The following is a 22,725-nucleotide window of genomic DNA, read 5'->3' on the forward strand; positions in this document are numbered from 1 at the left end:
GTGTTGGCAGCCTTGGATTCCCTCGTGCTGCAGAGGTCTCGGGGATATTGGAAAGTGTGACTAGGACCCCAAATCAGGAAAGGAAAAGACTCTGTCACACAGATCTCCATGTGTGTGTGTGTGTGTGTGTGTGTGTGTGGGGGGGGGGGGGTCCTGGACACAGGTCTTTTAACATAAATGTGGCAGCAGAGCTGATCGTTCACATGCAATAATGAAAGGACCCCCAGAGAACGGACTCAGGCCTGAATGGGGTTTGCTGTATGGCAGGCTGGGTCCATGTTTGATTAGAGAATGGCAGATTTGCTCTAGAGAGGTGAGTCACCACTTGGTGTCACTGCTGCTCCATGACAGAACACCTCATCTAGGGAAATGCAGAGACGAATCTCAGGGTAGAAGGGGGTGCAATGTGGTGGTACAACTGCGTACTGCTAAAATTCCAGTGCCTGCCGTCTATGCCCTTGCACTCCGGCTGCCCTCAGATGGTGCTACAACAGCTGTCTGTCCATCCCTGTGAAATACCTCAGACGGGTCTGAGCCGATCCACATGACTGAGAATCGGGGTCGCAGCTTTCCCGACTAGAGACGGAACAGAGGGTCCATTTGTGAGGCTGCCGCATGCCCTGCGGGTCTCACAAATGACCAGAGTGCTATTCGGACTACGTCTTAGTGAAGAACAGTCAGTCCATTCTGTGTGGTGGGAGGGAGAGGGGGGCATGAATTTGTTAACTCGCTTGAGTGTCACCGGAAGTAACGACCTGCATGGAGCGTGTGAAAAGCCTTGCACAGATCCTCCAGCCATCAGCGTTCCTTTCGCTGGAGGTGTTTATGCCATTGGTACATTCCCGAGAGGCACCATCTTCAGTGTGCTGTGTCCCCTGTGATCAAATTATGTTGGCAAATAAATGAAAAATATGTTGCATTGTACAGAAGATCTTCCCCAATGGCATCTGAATAACATGAGGTGTTGTTAATGTTCGTATGAACATCCCATGAGATATGTCATGATGTAGCCCATCTGTGAGGTGGTACGGAGGGCCTGGTGTTTGTTTGTCTGACAGACAGATAGACAGACACTCTCAGCATTCTTTGGCATGGAACAAAGCCCTAAAAAATGCTTTGTGTGTTTGGATCCCCTCTGCACCATACATTTCTTTGTGTGCTATTTCTAAAATGACATGTATTGTAATTTATATTTGGAAAGATGCTGTTTTTCAGTGTAAATATGGTGAAATGTATAGGTAGACAAATCAGTTTTTTTAACCAGACTTTGCCATAGTGTATTTTTCTTCTGTAGCTAAAGTAGAAAAGTTCTTTTATTAAATTGCACTGGGTCTGTGATTCCGTTTCAGAATCCTTTTGAACTGGAATCTGCTAGACGGTCGGATTTATTATTTATATAGCTTCACACAGCTTATGCTGGGGGTTGGGGGGGGGGGGTAGCAGGCTTTCAGTTCATTCGCTGCTCCAATTGGTTTCCACTTCCTCAAAGCAAATCGGAGATGGAGAGCTGACCAATGTCATTTGGCTTCATCAACTGGAAATAAAAGACACAAAACGTCGATTTTTTTTTCCAGCAGCCGCTCTTCACAGCAAACATTTTGGCCTCCCTTCGCCAAGTGTACAGTTCACTGTCCGGTCACTCGAATCTGTCAGTTTGGCACGTCTGGGGCAGCCATCAGCACCCTGGTTGTGCGCTAAGGCTTCAGCTTGAGGCCCCAAACATTGCCTGGCTCATTATTCCCCTGGGAAGGTCGTGGCCTTGACTGTCAGACCGGAACTGCCCTCTAATTAAGCCCCTTGTTTTGGCACAGAACGTGTCATGTCTGCGGGACTTCCTACTGGGATTAATGCCGCTCAAGGCTCCCCTTTCAGGAAGGCCAGCCGGGAATGCTGGGTTGAGGTTCTCACAGAAGTGAACCCCCAGCAACGGGCTTCTTACAGATTTAAGCTGGGGAGATTTTTTTGAGTCTCCTGGCTTACCATGAAATCAGTTATTCCTGAGATTGATTGTAATGAATTGATTTTAAGATGGATGTTTTCACTTTATTTATGTTACATTGATTGGCTAACTGCATAATACAGAAAATTATACCTTGGTGTGCATGCAACATTTGTGTAAAAATGCTATAGATGGACTGATTAATGTTACATTGTGTCTGAAGCAGCAAACAAAAGGTCTCTCATTTCTGCTTCTTAACTGACTAACTGAGAGTGTTGACAGCTTCTTGTCCTGTTTCCAAGTGCAAGGTGTACTTTTGGTGAGCATGTAGTGTTGGGTGAGCGTGTAGTGTTGGGCAAGCGTGTAGTGTTGGGTGAGCGTGGTGGGCGATTGTGTAGTGTTGGGCGATCGTGTAGTGTTGGGCGAGCGTGTAGTGTTTGGTGATCGTGTAGTGTTGGGCGAGCGTGTAGTGTTGGGTGAGCGTGTTGGGCGATCGTGTAGTGTTGGGCGAGCGTGTAGTGTTGGGTGATCGTGTAGTGTTGGACGAGCGTGTAGTGTTGGACGAGCGTGTAGTGTTGGGTGAGCGTGTAGTGTTGGGCGAGCGTGTAGTGTTGGGTGAGCGCTTTTCCATAAACACGGCCCTCAAACCGCTTTAGTGTCACTGTTATTGAGCTGCGGAGCCTCAGTCATTCACAACCAAAACCAAAATAAATATCTGAGGTTAGAAAGTGTTTTAATCATAGGATTGATGGCCCTCATAGGGAATCGCAAAAAGTGGAAAAATATGACAAAATACTGAGGGTTAAGTTAGTATTTACATAGTTTTTTTAAGGTTGGATTTTGAAGCTTTTCAAAATGTGTTGTTTGGTGTTTCCTGACATTGTCCTCATTCCAGTGGGTAAAATAGAAAGCCCATTCTTCTCAGGAGCTTGAAAGAGTTTCCTTTCATTGTGACATATGGATGCTTTCGATATGCTTGTCTTGCCATCTTGTACCTAATGACAACAGTGGACTAAACAGAAGAGTCCCCTTTGGGTTACTTGAACTCCTACTGACTCTCATCCATATGAGAACTTAGTGAGCATTTGTTCTGTTGAAGTAATGGGCCTTCTTATCGCAGGCCCTGAAAGGCTTACGTAATGTCCTCATGGACGGTGACTCTTCAAGCAGGAATATGCTGCAGGGAAGAAGGCCTGCAAACTTCCACAATGAGCTCGCTTTCTTTGCAAGACATTTAACCTTATTTGACAGAAGTGGTAACAGGAAAGTCTATTCAATATGCAGGCTATAATTGGATGTTAAGTGGAGAAATTACTTTCCTACTTGAAAGGCCAAAAAGTTTGGGCCAGTCTTACTTACTATTGACTCGACCTGAGGTTCTGTTCAGAGTTTGCATTATAATTAATTTTCTCCACTGTCCTTCAACAAATCTCAGTAGTATAACAAGTCAGTGTATACAAATTGTGGACAAAAACATAATTTTTCAGATCTTTTAATGTTTTATGGCAAAGCAGATGCACAGAAAGGTGTAGTATGGATGTATATTTTTCAATTAACGATTCATAATTCATTACCTTAAAATGCAGATTATTTTGGACCCTGATTATTGAATTATATTTTCTTTTTATATTATTAATTCTGTGAAACAAAAAAGTGGATATTGTACATTCTGGTAAGGTTAACTATGTCCAAACAACTATAACATTACCAAGAATATTTTCAAAAGAGTTCTATGTTTCAGCAAAAACACAGATAATGAAATGAGAATGAAAAAAGCACAATATATTTAGGTTTAATATTTTGCACTGCAACCCTGCCCTGGATAAATGGCTAAAAGACCAACAAATGGATGTTCGAGGTTAAGAACATAACTTTTTCATGTCCGTTGCAATGGATTTTGTCAAACTTCTTTTTGTAGCTATGAAGCACACTAGTTGTGTTTTACTCAAATCAGTGGTAAAACACTAAAGTGATTTGCCAAGGATGTGACCAGAAGGGGATCTGGACTAACATAACAAACGTTTTGTCACTGCGATGGTCCCACATGACATCTGCAGGTAATTTAATTGAAGGGATGACAAAACCCGCCTGTCCTGCCCTATGGTCTCAGATCTCAAATCTGCAGGAAGTTAATGCTGTATCAAAACAGGGAACCCTAATTAAAACCAAGAAAAAATATAGTATGTACAAAAATCCATCTATTAATGGGTAAGTAACCAAACATGATATTGCTATGGACATAACTTGGAGGTGTGAAAGGAAATTCCAGCTTACTTCTCTATATTTTTCACTAACAGTGGTTGATGATCCATTGTAAATCATCAATAGCTAATTTTATTTTAAAAACAGTCAGTGATTATTCAAAGTAATAAAGTAAGTCTATGTGTTGGTGAAATAAATCAGTTTGTTTTATTTACCTATATTTTAAACCTGGAGGCACTAGCTTGGTTAAGTAAGCTGGGCGACATCTTAAAAAATGAATGAATCATGATTCCAATCATGAGCTTTGGGGACTCTGTATCACTTCATAACAGTGCTGTATTTCAATACTTTCTCTACCCAGTATGTAATGTGATTTATTGTTTAGCCTGCAGTCTCCCTTCCATTTGCCATTAATCTGTAGTGAAAATGGAAATGGATTGGGTAACGGAAGTCAGTGCTCTGTACTGCCAGCATGTCGACCATAACCGGAATGGTATGGCCTCATGCGTATCTGGCATAATCGTGGTGGTTCCGTTCCATGCCCCTGCATCGTCAGATGAGGGATCTCAGATGTTTCATTGGAGGGAGTCCTTCCTGCCTGCAGCCAATGGGGTTAGCTGCTCCAGACTTTGATGCCACATTTCTTCTGATACCCTTGGTGCTGCTTATGTCCTAAGGCCTGTTAGCTCTTTGAAGTCAGGACCTTGTTCCTTTCATGTTTTGTCCAGAGAGAGAGAGAGAGAGATTTCATTGATATTGGAAAGGCATGTCAGCAGATACGCCAAAAGTAATTTTTAAGGCACACTGTCAGCTCTTTGCGTCTTTGCGAAGGATTTGAGTTTAGGTTTGTTTATTTCATTTTGGGTCTGATTATTTTCTCAGTCGAATTTTCTATCTCATAATGACTGAGAAGGGATAAAGTGTCACTTCCTGTTTGTGACACTCATGTGACACTTTTCATGATCTCAATAAACATTAGACATTGTTAATGTTCCCTCAAAAAGTTCACCCCTGTCAAAAGGCATTTGCTATTATTAGACCTTGTAAGCCCTGGAAAATAGGGTTTCAGGTTTAAATCCCCAAGATTGATGTCGTTCCATTCGTTCGGATATCAGTCTACAGAAAAATGTGATTTTTACTCTATCCCATATTAAGCGTTGGAGTCTGGATTTTCTCACCAAACCAAATTATCTACTCTGCTATTTTTATTGTGGGTGTGTATGTGTTTGTGAGTGTATCACCTTGGCTATAAAGGGCAATATCAACGTTTTTTTAAGTTTTCTGTTCATTCTAATTTTCTTTCCCCAGAAGTTGACTTGGATATGTGTTATAGCATAATAATGCCTTGTCCCCTGCGTGTTTTCGGTAATGGAGCGGGGGCATGATGCTTATGTACACAAATTTCAGTTTCTTTGTGACATGCTGCTATTTCCTGCCCTGGGAAAGCTTGGGAGCTGACTTGACTTTTCATTTTTCAGCTCCAGAAAATGTAATGCGGTAATACCGAAACAGACTTGTCAGCAGCTGGTAGCTGTTTCCTGTGCGAACAACACGTATCGTGTGTGAACTGCGTAATGCACAGAACTTACATACATGATCCAGGCTTCAACGGTTAAGCCCATAGTGGCTCTTGTGGCCTTTTTGTTTGTTTTATGGTCTTTATCTTCCAAAGACTGAGCAGCTCTGAATTTGGAACCCAAGGAGCCAGAATGTTAGCCAGGGCTAGATGCCTAATGTCAGTCACTCACTACATTTCCACAATAATTCTCTGAGGGTTACAGACACAAATATACAGTACATTGGTTAATACCACAAATCTACAATGGAGTGTGATGATTAGAACGTGAAATTGTACAAATCTCTATATTGTACATTAAGTTTGTGGTTTATTCAAGTAATACAAATGTTTTTTTCTATTTTCCTTACTTTGTCATAGATGTGATACAGCTGCATTTTTTTTTTTACTTATTCTTAATTTGAATTTACTTTTGATTCCAGGGGAATAGCACAGTGGTTTATACATATTTTTAAATAATCATCAGCATTTAAAAATCATCATCAGGTCATAAATTATGTGTGAGCCTCATGCGAATTAACAGTGCAGTTCTGGTGCTTGTTCAAGTCAGCAGCTTCCATACTGCTAGTGTTTACACTGGCAACATGAATACTGAATATATGCGTGTGAGTGGCACAAAATTCATTCCGTTTTCTCTCCTGACGGGTCTAATGAAGAAGCATGAAAAACTAGCTACTGAGAAAAACACGCTTTCTCAATGTTACTTGCTATCATTTCTTTGAAAAGTACTTATTCAATTGCAGCTACCTGTACATCATGGATCATACATAAGTACTTCACCCCCATCTGCATACCAGGGCTGTGGAAAGGTGCACAACCTTTGAACTTATTGAGATGTGCACAAACTTATCGGGATGTGCAAGAACTTATTGGGATGTGCAAGAACGTATCGGGATGTGGCGTTATCCCTGGTACCAAGGTGGTAGAATAACTTCAGCACCTTGTCCTTTAGCTGTTGAGAAGGAGTTCAGCTTTCATCTCTTCAAAGAAAAGCGGAGACGTGCAGGGCCGCATTGAGCTGCAGATGTTGTCCTAAACATGTTAAACGGAAAGAAGGCGTGAAACTGGATTGTACTGCTTCAACCACAGGGCTTAAACATGACCCAGGGGGGAAGTCAGAGCTCTCTCTTTAGTCTGTACACCCAATATAAAAATCATCTTCAGATTGTGATTGGACACACCAGCTCCTAACAATTATGCTTGTGCTGTCTCATTTTCTGTTCAGAATTTGCTCCCTTGTTCCAAAATATCCGTCTGTAGCCATCTGTTAGGCTAAAAGACTGGAGTTGCTATACTGAGAGATGAGCTGCCCACATTTGGACTGCTGACTATGACAGAGAATTGCCAGAATGTTCACCAGATGTCACAGCCTGTTTGCTTTGTTTGCTAATCATAATTATTGTCTATAATGGACAATACTGGCTCGAGATTAAAATCCAGCTGTTTAAGGTCTTAACATACTGATTAGGACGGGATGTTGGTATAGTTTTTTTTTTTGAGAATAACAGCATATCAATATAAACATGACAATCATTTTAAAAGGTATATCTGTCATTTATCATTATCAGCCAGAGCAGATGAGACCTGGACCCAGCATTCAGGAGGCAGCTGTTGGGCAGCGTCTGCACCATGCTGCCCCTTTGCCACGGACCTGCTATGCACAGGTGGGTGGGGGCCCCTGACAATGGGGCCGCCTTCCGGCGATTAGCTTCAGCGTCTTTTCCCACAGTACAGACACCATGCATTCTTCAGCCAGATGTGGCTCAAGGAATATTTCGTCACACTCCGGTACAGCTGGTGTTTTTTACCGGCCACTCCCACGCCTGTCTTTCTTGTTTTTGTGGGAACATGACCTGGTTAAAGGGGAGAAGAAAAAAAATCACATTTTTGCATCTTTTAGTTTATTCATGTTGAACACAATGACCTCCCTCCCTCTGTAAAATAAAAGCTGGAGTGTGAGGGACCTTCTTGATGCTAAGTGAGGCACTCTGTGAGACAGGCCTGGGGGGGGGGATGCAGACAGCACAGCACTCGGGGCAGGCAGGATGTACGGACCATAAATTCTCATGCTAATCAGCATCTCTGCCATGTTGCCCCTGTTTTTCATACCTTCCCGGTATGAAGGGCTGCAGCTGCAGAACTTGACTTGAAAAGTTTGACTAAATCTTTCCAGCAGCCCACCACAAAAAAAAAAGAAGGAAAAACACATCCACTGTAAGGCCAGCGAAATATTTTGTGCTAATGATCAGCTTTATTAACCCCCACATACAGACTCGGTGGGCATTCACAGTGTGACATTTCTAGCCAATCCACAAACGTCGTAATCGCCGGGCAACTGAATCGAGGTACTTCGTCCTGCACGCATTTTACTTTTAATGTGTAGGGATCAGGGGCTGCGTGCTTGTGTCGTTTGGCCGACTTATCAGAAGCTGCCAGAGTGCTTGCATCTATGCTAAGTGCAGCAGACATTTGCGGTCCAAAATGACAGAGCATCCAACATCTTCTCATTGGATATTTACTGCCCGATTTCGAGTGGCTGGCAAAGAACAAAGCAGATGGATTGAATTTAATTTTCCTGTAAACCCACACAATATAGAATTATACAATTTGCCAGATGGTAATAACTTTGCTTTCCAGAATAATGTGGTTTGCTAAACAAGCTTGGCATTTTATCTTTTTTTGCATAATTACATTTTTGTGTTCGTGCTAATGGGTATGCTAATGTTCACTACTCAAACTGAAATTAACCCGAGTTTGAAATTTGTATAAATATGTAACAATCTTTTTCTAATGGTTAAATGGATATCATTATAGAGGGACTGTCAGCAAACACATAGAAGTGAGGTCACCATGACATAAATAAAACAGGCTTCTCTTTACAGGATTTATCTAATATTAAATTAAGATGAATCAAGGCCTACATTTTGTGCTTATATTCAAATAGTTGTACTTATTCTCTGATTGCATATTGTAAAAAAACAAACAATCTGAGGTTACTTAGTTTTGATATTTTATTTAGGTTTAGTTTCTTTAACTTCAGATTTATTTTAAAAATGTTTTTAGATAATACAGTCACACACACAGGCATACTACCATTCATGTTTTTTTGACTAGTAATTGCTGCTTCTCCTGATGCCAATTTCTGCTATAATGCGTTGACATAAACGTTTCAGTTACTCGGATTACATTCTTGAAGCTGGCAGTTTTAAAAGTGACTGGATAGCAATTTGTGATTTTTAAGGATGTTTTAAAACTCTGCTTGAAATTTATTATTAAGGATTAGATAGTTATTACACAGTTATTAATAATACATTCTGCTAAATAATTATCTTTCAGCCTTTTAAATGTTATAAAATATCCATTTGTTTAAATGTATAAATAATACATACATATTATGCACAATAATAGTAATTATGCAGGGAGTATTTTGGACACATTGCTGTAGTTTGATATTCAGTGGCTGACATTCACTAAGTACTACAATGCCAGCCACTCCAGCCTGTGATTGAGGTTGATGCATGTAAACAGGATTTAGGGCTAACAGAAAGTCCTCCGCGCTTTTTCTCAGGTGGGGAGGTTTTGGCCAAAACCGACCCAGCTGGTGCCTCTTATCCCGAAAGGCCATCCAGCTCCCGGAGAGTGACATCTGGACAGAGGTGTGTCAATGTCTTATTGTCAGAAATACCGTGGAGAGCAGCCGTTCACTAAGCACGGATTCATCAGCCCTTTGTGGGGGGGTTTCTGAATACTTACTGATTCTCATCCCTCCGTCTTCAAATGAAATATATAACAGTAGTTTATTTTCAGTAAGAATCACACTCCCAGATAAGGTGTCATATAGAAACTGTAATGAGGTCAGTAACAGAGAATGTTTTCTCTTTCAAAAAAATATGTTTTGTTTTTCATCCCTGAAACTTCAGTGGGTGAGTTTCGAGCTGAAAACGGAGCCAGAGGATACGACGTAAGGCAGTTATGGTTTTATCTGCGCTCTTTGAGAAGACTTAAAGTCTTATTTTGAGAGTGGAATTTATTTTTCAGCTTTAGCATGCAGCATGTGGTTGTGTGTCCTCAGGTCTTAGCTCATGAAACACTTGGATAATCCTTTAACTGGGGCTCAAGCCTACTTTACAATTCCATTGTTGGAGGCTGTATGGCTGATTAATATGCTTGCAGAAAAAAAACGCATGGACTTGACGTATTCCTACTACTGAACACTGAGAACATTTGGGAACCTAGATATAGCGCTGACTTAAAGGCCAGTGCAGATCAGGGGCTTTGATGTTTATACATGCAGGCATCTCTGTCACACAATGGCTGTAATCTGCAGTGTATGGGGATTGGCGCGACATTGGGAAAATAGCTAACAATTTGTTTTGCATCTTGAAGAAAATGTGGACAAATTCAGCAGCGGCATATGGTAAAGTCTGAGCGATAAGCAGCAATGGCTGAATACATATAACATATATATATATATAACGATAATAGGTTTTAACAGCATGCTCACATTTAAACTGTGTGCTAACATTTATTTTACCAGGAGAAAATCTGGCTTTGGCTTCAGAAACTTGATTCTGTGACACTTCTCAGAGTCTGTGAATCTACCACAAAATGTTTAAGGCTGCGTCATCTGAGCACTGGCTTAATTTCAGCATGGGATTGCAAGAGTATCCCGTGGCAGCGACTGATGTCCTTCTGTCCTAGGGATGGAGTTCCAGCGTCTGCAGGAGGACAGAAAGGAAGAGGGATGTGAAGAGGGGAGGGACGACCTGCAGAAGGCTCGGGGGGCACAGCTGGGGGAGACAGGTGCCACAAGCTGGCTTATCCCTAAAGATGGCTGGACTTATTCATGCTGCGCCCAGATTGCTGGTGCCAACCTGTCGGCGGGAAATTATTTAGGAATGTTTGCACTAAATGTGCCATTTTCGCAAGCAGAGCTAGAGCCAACCAACTTGACATTTCTGAAATATGTTCTGTACCGTTGCAGCCATGTAACATTTGAATCTGAGACTCAATTAATTGTCATGGCAACCGGCAGGAAGTGGCTTTGAGTGCTGTTCGGACTTTCGCATGGAGCTGTGACAAACAAATTTAAACTTCAGATTTCTTTGTATTTGGGCAGAGGCCAAAATGTAACCATATGAGCAACACATTATATTTGATTTCAATCAACATGGTGCCTAAAGCCCATTGTTATTGTCATTTTTGGTAACTGTTACATATCAATCCAGAACCATTTACAGTTGATCCTGCTACTATAAGAGGCTGTTTGGCTTTTGCAGTTTTCACCTGTTCAGCCTTAATAGTCAGCAAGTAAGTAAGCTCTGTATGGGAATGTTCTTAAAAATACATCCATTATCCAGAATCCAGTGTTGGGTAATGGTGAAGTTGGAGCCTATCCCAGGAAGCACAGGACTCAGGGGGAACAGCTCAGTCGGGATGGCAGTCCTTCACAGGGCATATAATCACACACCCATTCATGCACTGCAAGCAATTTAGGGGCACCAATTAGACCAACTGCATCTACTTGGAATGTAACAGGAAATCCATGCTAACCCAAGGGAAAAGCATGCGAACTATATACACTGAGCTGGGGCACTCAGATCTTCAACCTTGGGGCATGTGAGGCTGTAGAGCCAACTACAGAGCCACTGTGACTCCTTCACAGAAAAAAACAACAACAGTAACTAGTAAATGCAGTGACTCTGCAGGTAGAACAGCCTGCTGCTAGTCTGCTCTGCACCTTCTTGCACGACTACCCTTCATCTATGGGCAGATTGCGCTAAACAGACGTTTCTCTTCTCGTGTTATTTGTTTGCTCAGATCAGTCCCAGCACTCCAAAGCCTTTGTGCATGTTACCATTGATTAATAACCAAGCATTACAGTCACTCTGTTGAAATTTGCTATGGTGATTCAATAACATCTGTTTATTATTAGAAGCAAACAATTACAAGAACTTGAAATGGGCTTCTGTGACTGATGGATGGTTATATTGGCAGGACAAAGTTATGTCTAAGCAATCTAATAGTTTCCAAGTTTTCCACAGAGTTTACGCTCCGTCTCATATCCACTGCTCGGATTGTCCTTTGGTCTCATCTACTGTATGTAGAAGTTCAAAGCCCCTGAGGTCCTCCTGTGTTCCTTTAGGTTCCAAGGTGCTGACATTTAGAAATGGAAGGTTCTTCTATAGACCTCACGGACAAAATGATATCATGCTATAGTCATTGCTTGGAGTTGATTGGTGAAGGTAGCTTCTGAGAGAAGGGCTGTACCTTATACCCCATGCTATGGCCTCTTTTAGTTCACAAAAAGTCTCCAAGGGACGCCATACTGCTCTAGAGCTGTTCATTTGTTTGGCAGGTAAGGACTAAAACTTGAGGAAAGCAAATATTAAAATCACCCTGCTACCTGTGGTCATTTGCTTGCAACAAATGGTGTTTTTTGCTGGCAAAGTCAGATTTGGGATAGAATATCAGAAAGAATTATCTACAGGTCATTTAGACTATTAAATAAAAATTGTGTATTTTAGGTTTTTTTTTACTTCTCTCCACTGAAAAAGATAATGAAAACCTTCACTTTTCATTAGATGGCTGGACTTATCAAACACCTACCAGACAGACTTGCTGTGTTGTAAAGCTATAATTGAAAGCACTGCTGGATTACACAACAATAGTCCAACCATCCATCCAATCCTCCAACTGCTTATCCAGCAGTTTGCCATTGGGTCCAGCCTTGAGCCTATTTCAGCAAGTGCAGGGCAGGGGCTTACACTGGAGAGGTTGCTGATGCATTTCAGAGGCAAGAACACACAATGATTTTAGGGTGCAGGATGACCCCCCCCCCCCCCCCCCCCCCCGCAGGCACGGAAGTGTGAAACAACAATGCAGCACACAGTGCCAGAGTCCTACTCAAGCTATAGTCTTAGTTGATTAATAAATCGATTACTTGTCTGAAGTCCGTAAACTGTAGGAGACCCTTATAATGCCAACAGGGGCCCTTTGTCCTCTGTATTTAATGAAATTGCTCTTTTTCCCCCATGTGTGCCTGGAAACAGTTTGTAGGGTCGGCATTTCCTCCTGAAGCAGGGCCACAGCGCTGTGCCAGCCAGGTCACCCCCCCCCCGCTGCAGGTCCTGAGCCCAGCTCAGTGGGAGGAGTAAACTGTCACAGCAGTGCGAGCTAATTGACTGCCGGTGCCCCCACTGATCTGGCGGTAATCGCCAGGATTATGGCACTCGTGTAATTTAATTGTGGTGCCCCTTTTGAACGCAAAGCACCTCTTACTCTGAATGCCCTCAAGAGTACTAGGGTGTTGTGCAAGAGTCTGAATCATCCAAACCTGATGCATTTATGCAAATTGAAATTTAGTACAGTAAGTAGGACTCGCTTCCATTATCTCAAGTAAAAAAACTTGTGCAAATTCATCTGGAAGCACTTGTCCACAATGAATAATATTTTTTATTTATCGCTGTTGGGATTCATCCCCTGTCAGGGTTTGTTTTGAAAATATTACAGAATGGATATCAGAGTCATCTTCTACGTTGTACGCTAATGAGATTTCTTCTGGCATAAACAGAGTTTGTTTGGCACACAATGCATTGTTTTTTCTGGCGTGAGATGTGAGAGTGGCACGATTGCATGAAATACCTGCTGTTACGCAGGCATTTCCATCTGTTTCTCCAGCAGATTACTCATAGGTCCACGCTGACCCTCTTTGGTGCTTCCTGTGGAAGGGGGTGGGGCTTGTTCTCCACTGAGACAGGTGTGCAGCTCTCAGTTAGTGAGATTGCACAGGACCAATTGGGCAATCACTGCTCGTGGGTGCTCATGCTGGTGTAATCACTTTTTCTCCCCATTCCTCCTTCCCTCCACATGGACACACATGCAGTCATACAGTAAGTATGTCCTGGAGATGTGACAGGATTGTTCACACTGTGCACACAGATGTTTCCTCAGCTTAAAAAAGCATTCTTTAAAAATGACTTTTTAGAACAATAAATAAAGTTTACCCTAAATGGGCCTTTTTTTCCTTAATCAAATGTAAATACAGGACACATTTCTCACGGTGCTTTTAAGAATAATTCTGAAGGATAAACGTCAGTTAAATGACCTTCAGAATTTTTTTTTTTGCATGATAATGGTAAGAGCTGTACTGTATATATTTTTAACAGTTAAAGTGACATCACCTCAAAACATGCATTGCCTTGGGTCAGGCAGCAATGGCTGACCGTCCCCATTAATAACGCATATGGCTTCCCCCAAATGGCATCACGGTTGTCTTGGTAGAGAAATGACTTTGTGTCGGACTTATTTTCCGTCCCGTTATCGCCTCGTGTCTCATGGCAGCCGTGGTTTTGGGACTCGCCTCCACGCTGTTTCGGGGGGCTGGACACGTAACAGTGCTTTTATCTCCTAGATAATAACGTGCCACGATGATAGAAAGTCCTGTTAACTAATACCCAAGGTGTCGTTACCTACTTTATCATTAGCCTGCCCTCGGACGATTCTGTACGCCTGTCACAGCAAAGTAATGGGATCATCTTGCTTCTTTAATGCTACTCTTTGTGTGCATCGGGGAAAAATGTTTTATATCTTTATATAGACAAGCTTTGGTTCCATTCTGTTTACTGCATTTTCCAGCCCACAAATTTTTAAGGGTTGTGACAGACAACTCTGAAAACACTGAAAAATGTATCTGGAATGCTGGTTCTGTTCACTCCTATCTGTGCTACTCGGCAGTAAATCTTTTAGCTACACGCCTTCATAGATGTCAGTTTTGTGGGAATACTGTTTTTATTTGCCAGATTTTCACCCGCGTACATCTAAACACACACACATGCATATTTTTAGCATTCTGACGACATCAAATCTTATTAAACAACTTAATAATATAATGATCTTGATCCTGTTTTTTCACTTAGTGTGTTAAACACAGCAGCACCCTTCTACACACACGTATTTGCACACATGAACAAACACAGACATATACATGCGATCTGGAGAGAGCTGGAAAAATACCCGCATCCCATCGCAACTGCATATAACAAATGCTACATCGTCTAAATAGTACAGTATACACACATATAAGTGTATCTTATTTCCCTTCAGATAATTTGCTCTTCAAATGCCCTAAAATGTTTGAATGCCTTGTGCCCTGTGCTGCCTGCGATAGGCTCCAGGATCCCCCTGCAACCCTGAACAAGCCTAAGACGGTTTGAAAATGGATGGATGGATTTTTCAGTGCAAAGAAAGAAACACTATGCTCATTAATACTTGAACCGGTTTAGTTATTTTCATCACAAACCATTTTTCAAAGATTTAAAGTAGAATACATTTTTTAAATCAGAATAAATGACCCTATATACAAAGATACACGGCCTAGACATCACTGACTTATGGATTCTTAAATCTTTTTTAATACTAGGCTATGATTACAGATTTCTCAATGCTATTCTTCATGTAGTGCTTTCCATCTTCATTCGAGCACCTATCCCTAATGTACACTGTGTTGTCACTCAGTTAGGCCTGTTCCCAATTACCCAGAACATCTATAGCATTTGTTCCTCAATGGCCTCTCCTTGTCTCTCAACACCGGGCCCCACTAGACTCAATTTCACAACAATTTGCACGGTGGTATATGTGGCCGGGCAGGCTCGGACTGTGCCGAGAGAAGCCGGGAACGCCTAATTAGCCATAATGGATGCAAATGCTCGAAAACCCTTTGTGGCACCCGAACAATGAACAGTAAACAGTGATTCAGAGCGAACTGCAAGCAGCCTAGGAGGGATCGAGTGCCCGCTGATGGGTGCCACATGCTGCAACTAAACAAGGCTGTATCTGCCACTTCCCTGGCTGGCCATCTTCTCGTTTGATCACTTGAGGGACGTCTCCCTGCCTGTCTGTGGGAGGCAGTGGTGAGCGAGTCTGACCCGTTCTGAGCACAGGGTCTCCCCTAATTAACTGAATAAACTCTGTTCCCATGTGAAGCAGCACACTCTGTTTACCATCGGATCGTGCCATTTACATTTTCATAATAGCATCAGCATGCTCCTGTTTATCTATGTATACAGCAGGTTCTGTTTAGGTAATTAAATTGAGTATGTGTTCATGCATAATTTTACAGTACCGACATCATAATGTTTTGAAACGTCTTATGTTTAATTGTTATTTAGCAGATGTTTTTAGCTGGGATTACTGACTGAGGGTTGACAAAGGCTGAACTGCGAGATACAAAGTGCTGGCCCAATAAACAATGTCAGTCGGTAAATCAAGTTAATCTAATAACGAAATCCTGTCGATGCTCAGGAAGCGTAATCCGATTAAGTCGCAGGGCTGCTACTGAAATAATCACTTTCGAAAGAAAATGGTGAGTGCAGCGAGAAATATGGTGGCGTGGAGCTGGACGCACGGGGATACTGGGCGTTACTTCCACAGGGTTCCCGCGGATCCTTAAAACGTCTTATTTTATATTTGCTGAATTTAAGGTCATAAAATGTGTTAAAATGTATTATTTTACTGGCATGTAGTCTTAAATTACATCCCATTACATAGGGTTTAATATTTAATAAAATCATGAATGTTTATGGAATCATATGACCTCCAAGCTTGCACGAATTGTTTATTATTGCCATGGTAACTGCCCGAGTTCTGGCTTGTGTAGCACAGAGATATCAAAACACTGTGCCCTGCCGATCTAGGATATTTTGATATCCATGGTTGGTAAAGGTGTGTATATATGTATATAGCCTGCGCAAGCTCATTTATATTCTGTGGGTTTGGTGTAAACAGGTGGACGTTAGCATGGTAGTTCGTGTCAGTACTATCCATTGTCGACATGGGGAAATGCAAATTTAATGAGAATTGGACAGACAATGACAAATATGCAGGTTGGCTACAACACTCTACAGACCCACATGGTTTGAAATGCTCGTGGTGCAAGAAGACCTACAAATGGGGTAGAATGGGTATTCAAGCAGTCCAGACACATCATGCTTCAGAGAAACACAATCCAGAACTACATCCAGAACTACATTCAGTGTGGGCCTAGTCTGCCAGATGTTACTTTGGAAGTTCAAACCATCGCCGAAGTTACAGCTTTGGAAGCATTGTGTTTGACAGCATTTGCTGGGTTTTCAACAAGAGCAACACTTAAGGTCGAAGTGCTTTTGTCTCTATACACAGTGACCCAACATCATTCATACAAATATAATATAGACATAGTAAAGTCATTCACCTGCGGGAGGGATAAGACCGAGTATATATCTAGGTTCGGTATTGCACTGTTCGTCCAATGTGAGCTGAGGTCAGCTGTGAATGACGACAGCTTTGTAATTATGTTTGATGAAAGTTTAAACAAATCAATTAAATCAGAACAACTAGACCTTCCTCTGAGACACTGGACCACTACTGAGACTGGAACATTTGTGGAAACGTGCTACTATGGATCACAGTTTAAGCAGCTAAGTTCGCTAAGTGTGACATTAGAAACATAATTGTCATTTTTTGACATGGAATACAATTTATTTGAGCTTTAGGGTTTAAATTTATATGCCTCTGTGAAACCACACTCCTCACATTGTGAACAGCGTCACTTGGTGGTAACAAAAGCAGATCTTTTAAAATCATTGTGCAGTTCATGTATATACGAAGTACATTTAAAACGATTGTGTTTCTTTTTTTGGTGGTGAAAATGATATTATTTTTTTCTTTTTTGAGGTCTTAGAAAGGTTTTGAAAAGTATTCATTTTGATGTTAAAATTTGTGCAGCAACCCTGTTCCAGCCCACACAAACAGCCACTGCTGCAGCTAACATAAGCTCCGCTGCAAGTGGAAAGATCAAGAGACACACGTTCATTTAAATTACTTATAAACCACGTTTTACTTGGCTGCGTCAATTTTGTGCCCTGGTCACATGTGGGCGTAATTGCAGATGTTAATGCAAACTGTACCTTCTTCTGTCAGGCATATTTAAGCTCTGCATAATTACACCACAGGCAGCACTGAGTCTCTAAGTAACTCATACTGTGTCAGTGTGCAACCTGTGATGGGGCTGGTATCCCATTCACCGGCTGGTATCCCATTGACCGGCTGGTATCCCATCGACCGTGCTGGTATCCCATTGACCGGCTGGTATCCCATTGACCGGCTGGTATCCCATCGACCGGCTGGTATCCCATCGACCGTGCTGGTATCCCATCGACAGGCTGGTATCCCATCGACCGTGCTGGTATCCCATCGACCGTGCTGGTATCCCATCGACCGGCTGGTATCCCATCGACCGTGCTGGTATCCCATCGACCGGCTGGTATCCCATCGACCGTGCTGGTATCCCATCGACCGTGCTGGTATCCCATCGACCGGCTGGTATCCCATCGACCGTGCTGGTATCCCATCGACCGGCTGGTATCCCATCGACCGTGCTGGTATCCCATCGAGCGGCTGGTATCCCATCGACCGGCTGGTATCCCACCGACCGGCTGGTATCCCATCGACCGTGCTGGTATCCCATCGACCGGCTGGTATCCCACCGACCGGCTGGTATCCCATCGACCGGCTGGTATCCCACCGACCGTGCTTGCACCCCATGCTTTCTGGCATTGGCCCCAGGGTCAGTGCGATCTCAAACTGTTTAGGCAGGGAGAAAATGCATGTGTTTAAACTCTTTTTGTGTTTAAAGGTCAGCCGGGTAGTTGATGCCAGATGGTGTGAATGTTTTTAGCCCCTTTTAAAGATGGCGGCAGCTAATCATCAGTCGTATTAATACTCTTAAAAATATCTTCATACATACAAAAAAGAAATGTCAGTATATTACAGAAATCATTTGTAGTGACTGTTTTCCTGTCCATGAGGCTTCATGTCATGTGCTACTTGGGAGAGATTCCAGACTCACCGAAACCCCAAAAACAAGATGGAGAGACGTAAAAAAAAAAGCATTTAGTTTAGGAACATTTAATTCTCTCACCAGGGTAAAAAACCCATTGTTTTTAGTACTATGTTTTTAAATTACTTTTCCTTGTTTTTTTTTATCTTGTTGGTATTTTTAAGCATTTTACTGCTGTACTGTGCTTTGTGACCTCTTGTCTGTGAGAAGCGCTTTATAAATAAGTTTTACTTACTTAAATAGTGGTTTTACATGTGGCCAATATCTGTATAGGTGTTTTCTGTTACAGACTAACTTTCTTCATGTAACACGTGACATTTAAAGAAGGTCTGTAGACAGCTGAGGTGGAGCAGACTGCTATACACAGTGTGGTCAGTGTTGGCATTCATACTGGGGATTTTCAAACCACAGGGAATGGGCAAAGGGTGTGAAAGAGCCCCCCCCACACAAGGTAAGATTCTTAGCAAGAATGCAGTTCAGCTGCAGTAGCGTGAAGCAGGATCTGCAGCTCAGCATGCGACCGCTTCCCGCCTGCGATGACTGATATCATCCTTGCGGAATCCACACCGTGCTGTCAGTTGGCTATTTGTCCCTCATTTTTGTGATGAAAATAAAGCATAAAAAATAAATCTTTGCAGTGGATCCACGCCTACAGTATATTACAAACTCCAATACAGCACAACAGGCATAGAGGAGAGAAGAGGCATAGATACTGGCCACATTTTTATAAACTAAAATTAATAACCATTATTTGCAAAAAAAATAAAACAGGATAACAATGTTTGGTTGCTCTGTGTGTCTGGAGGGTTGAGGAATCTGGAAAGTTCTCTGTTTACACCATGAATGTTCAGCTGACAATCCCAGTGAGCAATGCCTTCAGCTGTCCCTCTTCCATACTTCTGTCAATACTGGCTGGAAATATGGTCCAGGCAGCTAATAATACCTTTGCCCTATTTTCTCCCAATGAGTCTGGTGCTAATCCACCTCATCCAGACCATGAGGTTGTTGTGTGCATAAGAAAGCCTACTAAAGGGTGTTCGTCGAAGGGTTGGGTGGAGTTAAACTGGGGTTAAAGGTGAGTGACGTTAGGGACTCATGCACCGGCCTCAGTCCACAGGCTGGGGAGACAGCTTGCAGTTGTGGGGATTTCAGGATTCAGGGCCCCAGCTGAAAAATTTATTTGCCGTGGACAAACATCATATCCCTTCATTGCAACGAGAGGAGAGGAGAGGAGAGGGGAGGGGAGGGGAGAGGAGAGGAAGAGGGGGGGATCGGTTTTCAAGTACGAGAGAGTCCCCGCCCATGGTGAGGACCTGCGAATGGTTGCAGTCAGGGGGCTGATCCCACAAATTAAAGAATGTCAGGCACGTATATGAAACCCAATTTGTTCCCAAGCCTGACCTCACGCACGTCCTGCTGAGCGGTACAGGCGTTTTCCTGCGATAATGTTATGTTATTCTCCGCTAGACGCAGAAAACAGCGCATAAGTTGCGGTTTCATTCTCGGTGAAAATAACCTTTTTACTAATCTGAGAGACAAAACAGTCGTGTGTGTGTGTGTGTGTTAAATGGGCTACCTTAATTAGGGTGTAGCTCTGGGGGAGTTCAGATGGGGTCCGGCACCACATGTGCGCTTCTCGCCACCTCGAACCAGAAGATGTCACCAAACCGCAGAGATACACGGGTAGCCCACTTAAGTCACTACAGCTAAAGCATATACGCTTTCTCATTAACTTTAACCCCGAACAGCGCTCCAGCAACAATCATTTAAAAAAAATCAAATCATGTACCCACCGCTGAAACGCACATCCACGAAATTAAACCCGATCCTCTTGATAAAGGAATGGGCAATTGGTTTAATCTGGGCACATGAAAGGCAGCTAGAGGACCGTCTCACGTGGGACTGCTGCAGCGATGGGTAAGGTTAAAGTACTAATATAGACAAATAGGTCAGACGCCGTCTGCTAATTCACCAGACAGAGTTCCGGCACATGAGTGTTTTTAAGGGCCTGATTTATACTTCCTCGTAGGGCGGCTAAATAAATGAATAAGTGAGCCTTTTAACACGGGACCGAGTTCATTTTCCGTAGTTCTAGCATGATCAGCCTCGGGACTAGGGGCTTTCATAAGGCTTGCATTATTTATGGCTGCTTTTCTGAATGCCGGGACATTAAATTTAAATGCCTGTTTATTGGGCTGGAATTACTGGCTACTTAGTTGCCACGTGGTTTAACCGTCAGTTCTTAGTATTCTCTGGCAGAAATTTCTATTTCATTTTTCCGAACATCTTTTCATTCGTTATTCATTTGTTGCTGTTCTGATGCATCGCATCTTTAAGAATAAAAAAGACTGTTACGTGTTTGGAGCTCTTTTTATGCGGTTTGACTGGGACTTGAAAACTCCTCAGTTATATATTGTTTATGTTTTGTGTACTTATTCTTGTTCAACACTGTTTACAAACTTTGTACTTTTTTTAGTTTTTAGAAATAAAGGTGCTGTCTAGCTTTATTCTTTGTTGTCAAATTCATATAACCTAAGCAACAGTGTTACTTGCTGGTACTTTGTGTAAGTCATGTCAGTGAGTAGCTGTAAGTGTAGTTCGAGGCTTCTGTGAGTAGCAGGTGTTGTAGATGATCCTCCCATCTTCCTTAATTGTTTACCCAAAATGGTTCTCTATGACGGATTAGCCTATTTAAATTGTCCATAATGTGTGTGTTTGTGCCCTGCTGCAGCCTAGCCCCCTGCCGAGGGTATTCCCCTGCCTCGTGACTTGTACTGGATCAGCAGTTATAAGATGAATAAAAAAATAATAATTTACTTGTTAGTGTCACCATCAGGTTGATCTGACTGGTCATTGAGGATCCAATTAGGATGGAGATGGCCATAATGGTATGTACTGGCATGCACAATCGCATCAAACACAAAGATGCAAGCCTTCCACTTTCTTTGGCAAGTTGCTTTCTGGGCTACGCAGTTCAACTTGATGTTTCTACCATATGCTGAGATGATCTGGACCAAGCACCTGACTCTTCATGGGTGCTGTGCTTTCTGTCCGTGGACGCCGATGATTGTTGATGCTAAGCAGATTAAGCAACCAAGATTAATGCAGTGCAATGCATTTAAGGATTTTTTTTGCATATACATAACAGTGTTTACTTAAAAATACAGTACTACAAACATTAGTCTTTGAATCTTCTGTAAAAAATAGATATTTTAAAGGTAGCCAACAATTTCAAGTACATCCTTTTTTTTTTAAGTCCAGTTTAAATTCGCCAACATTGCCAAGAGTGAAATGTCCATTCATATTGTTTGCCTTTCAATGTGCCATGAGTTTGTTGATTTGTGTGTCCTGTTGTAGTTGTTGTGGCTATGAACAGTCAGATGCTAACCACAGATTTTAATGGCACACATTCAATAATACGATATTTTCCCATGACTTTAAGCCTGTGTTTTCACAGAATGTTTCACATTAACTTAATTAAGATTGCTCTAGAATATGGTGGCTCGGTGGGTAGCATTATCTCATAGCTCCAGGGTAGCAGATTCTGTTGGGGGGGGGGGGGACTTTTTCTCTGTGGGCTTCCCTCTCCCCAGTCAACACCCATGCTGTTCGTTTGGGTTGTGTGGGTATGAGATTTGTTTGTATGTGGGTTTATCGGTGCTGATGAGATACAATCCCTTCCATCCCTGTTTGACACCCTACGGTTCCTGATGTCGACTGGATCACAGCAAAGCAGCCTAGATAAGCAGTCTTTAATGATGGATGGAAGGGTGATATATGGTACTGTTATTCACGAGTTAGAGATGAGTTATAAAGTACTTAAATGAAATATCTTTGTAGTTCAAAGTGTAAATATCACTGAGTGCTGTTTAAAAGAACAGTTTTTTTAAACTTTTCCATTAATGAGAATGAATACCTCAACCTTTAACTAAAGCATAATTACCTCATAGAGGCTTAATTAAAAATAATAAGTTAATATGAGCGGAGGTCCAGAGTTACATAGCCACCACTTTAGATCTTATGCTATTTTTAAGAATGGAAAAAGCAGAAGATATAACAAATTAAAGAATATAACAGTGTATTCTTTATTTTTGTCACAGTATAATGAAATGCTGCCACATTCCTGTCAGT

General features: G+C 42.1%; 1 long non-coding RNA gene across 1 annotated transcript; it reads left to right on the forward strand.

The window, feature by feature from the left end:
* Positions 1-7,323: 7,323 nt before the first annotated feature.
* Positions 7,324-10,516, forward strand: LOC111839201 (uncharacterized). Its single transcript, XR_002837052.1, has 3 exons — positions 7,324-7,381; positions 9,286-9,373; positions 10,419-10,516. It is a non-coding gene; the product is annotated as an uncharacterized lncRNA (long non-coding RNA).
* The last annotated feature ends 12,209 nt before the right edge of the window (positions 10,517-22,725 follow it).

The sequence above is a fragment of the Paramormyrops kingsleyae genome, chromosome 2 (genome assembly GCF_048594095.1).
Source record: "Paramormyrops kingsleyae isolate MSU_618 chromosome 2, PKINGS_0.4, whole genome shotgun sequence".
Classification (NCBI taxonomy): domain Eukaryota; kingdom Metazoa; phylum Chordata; class Actinopteri; order Osteoglossiformes; family Mormyridae; genus Paramormyrops; species Paramormyrops kingsleyae.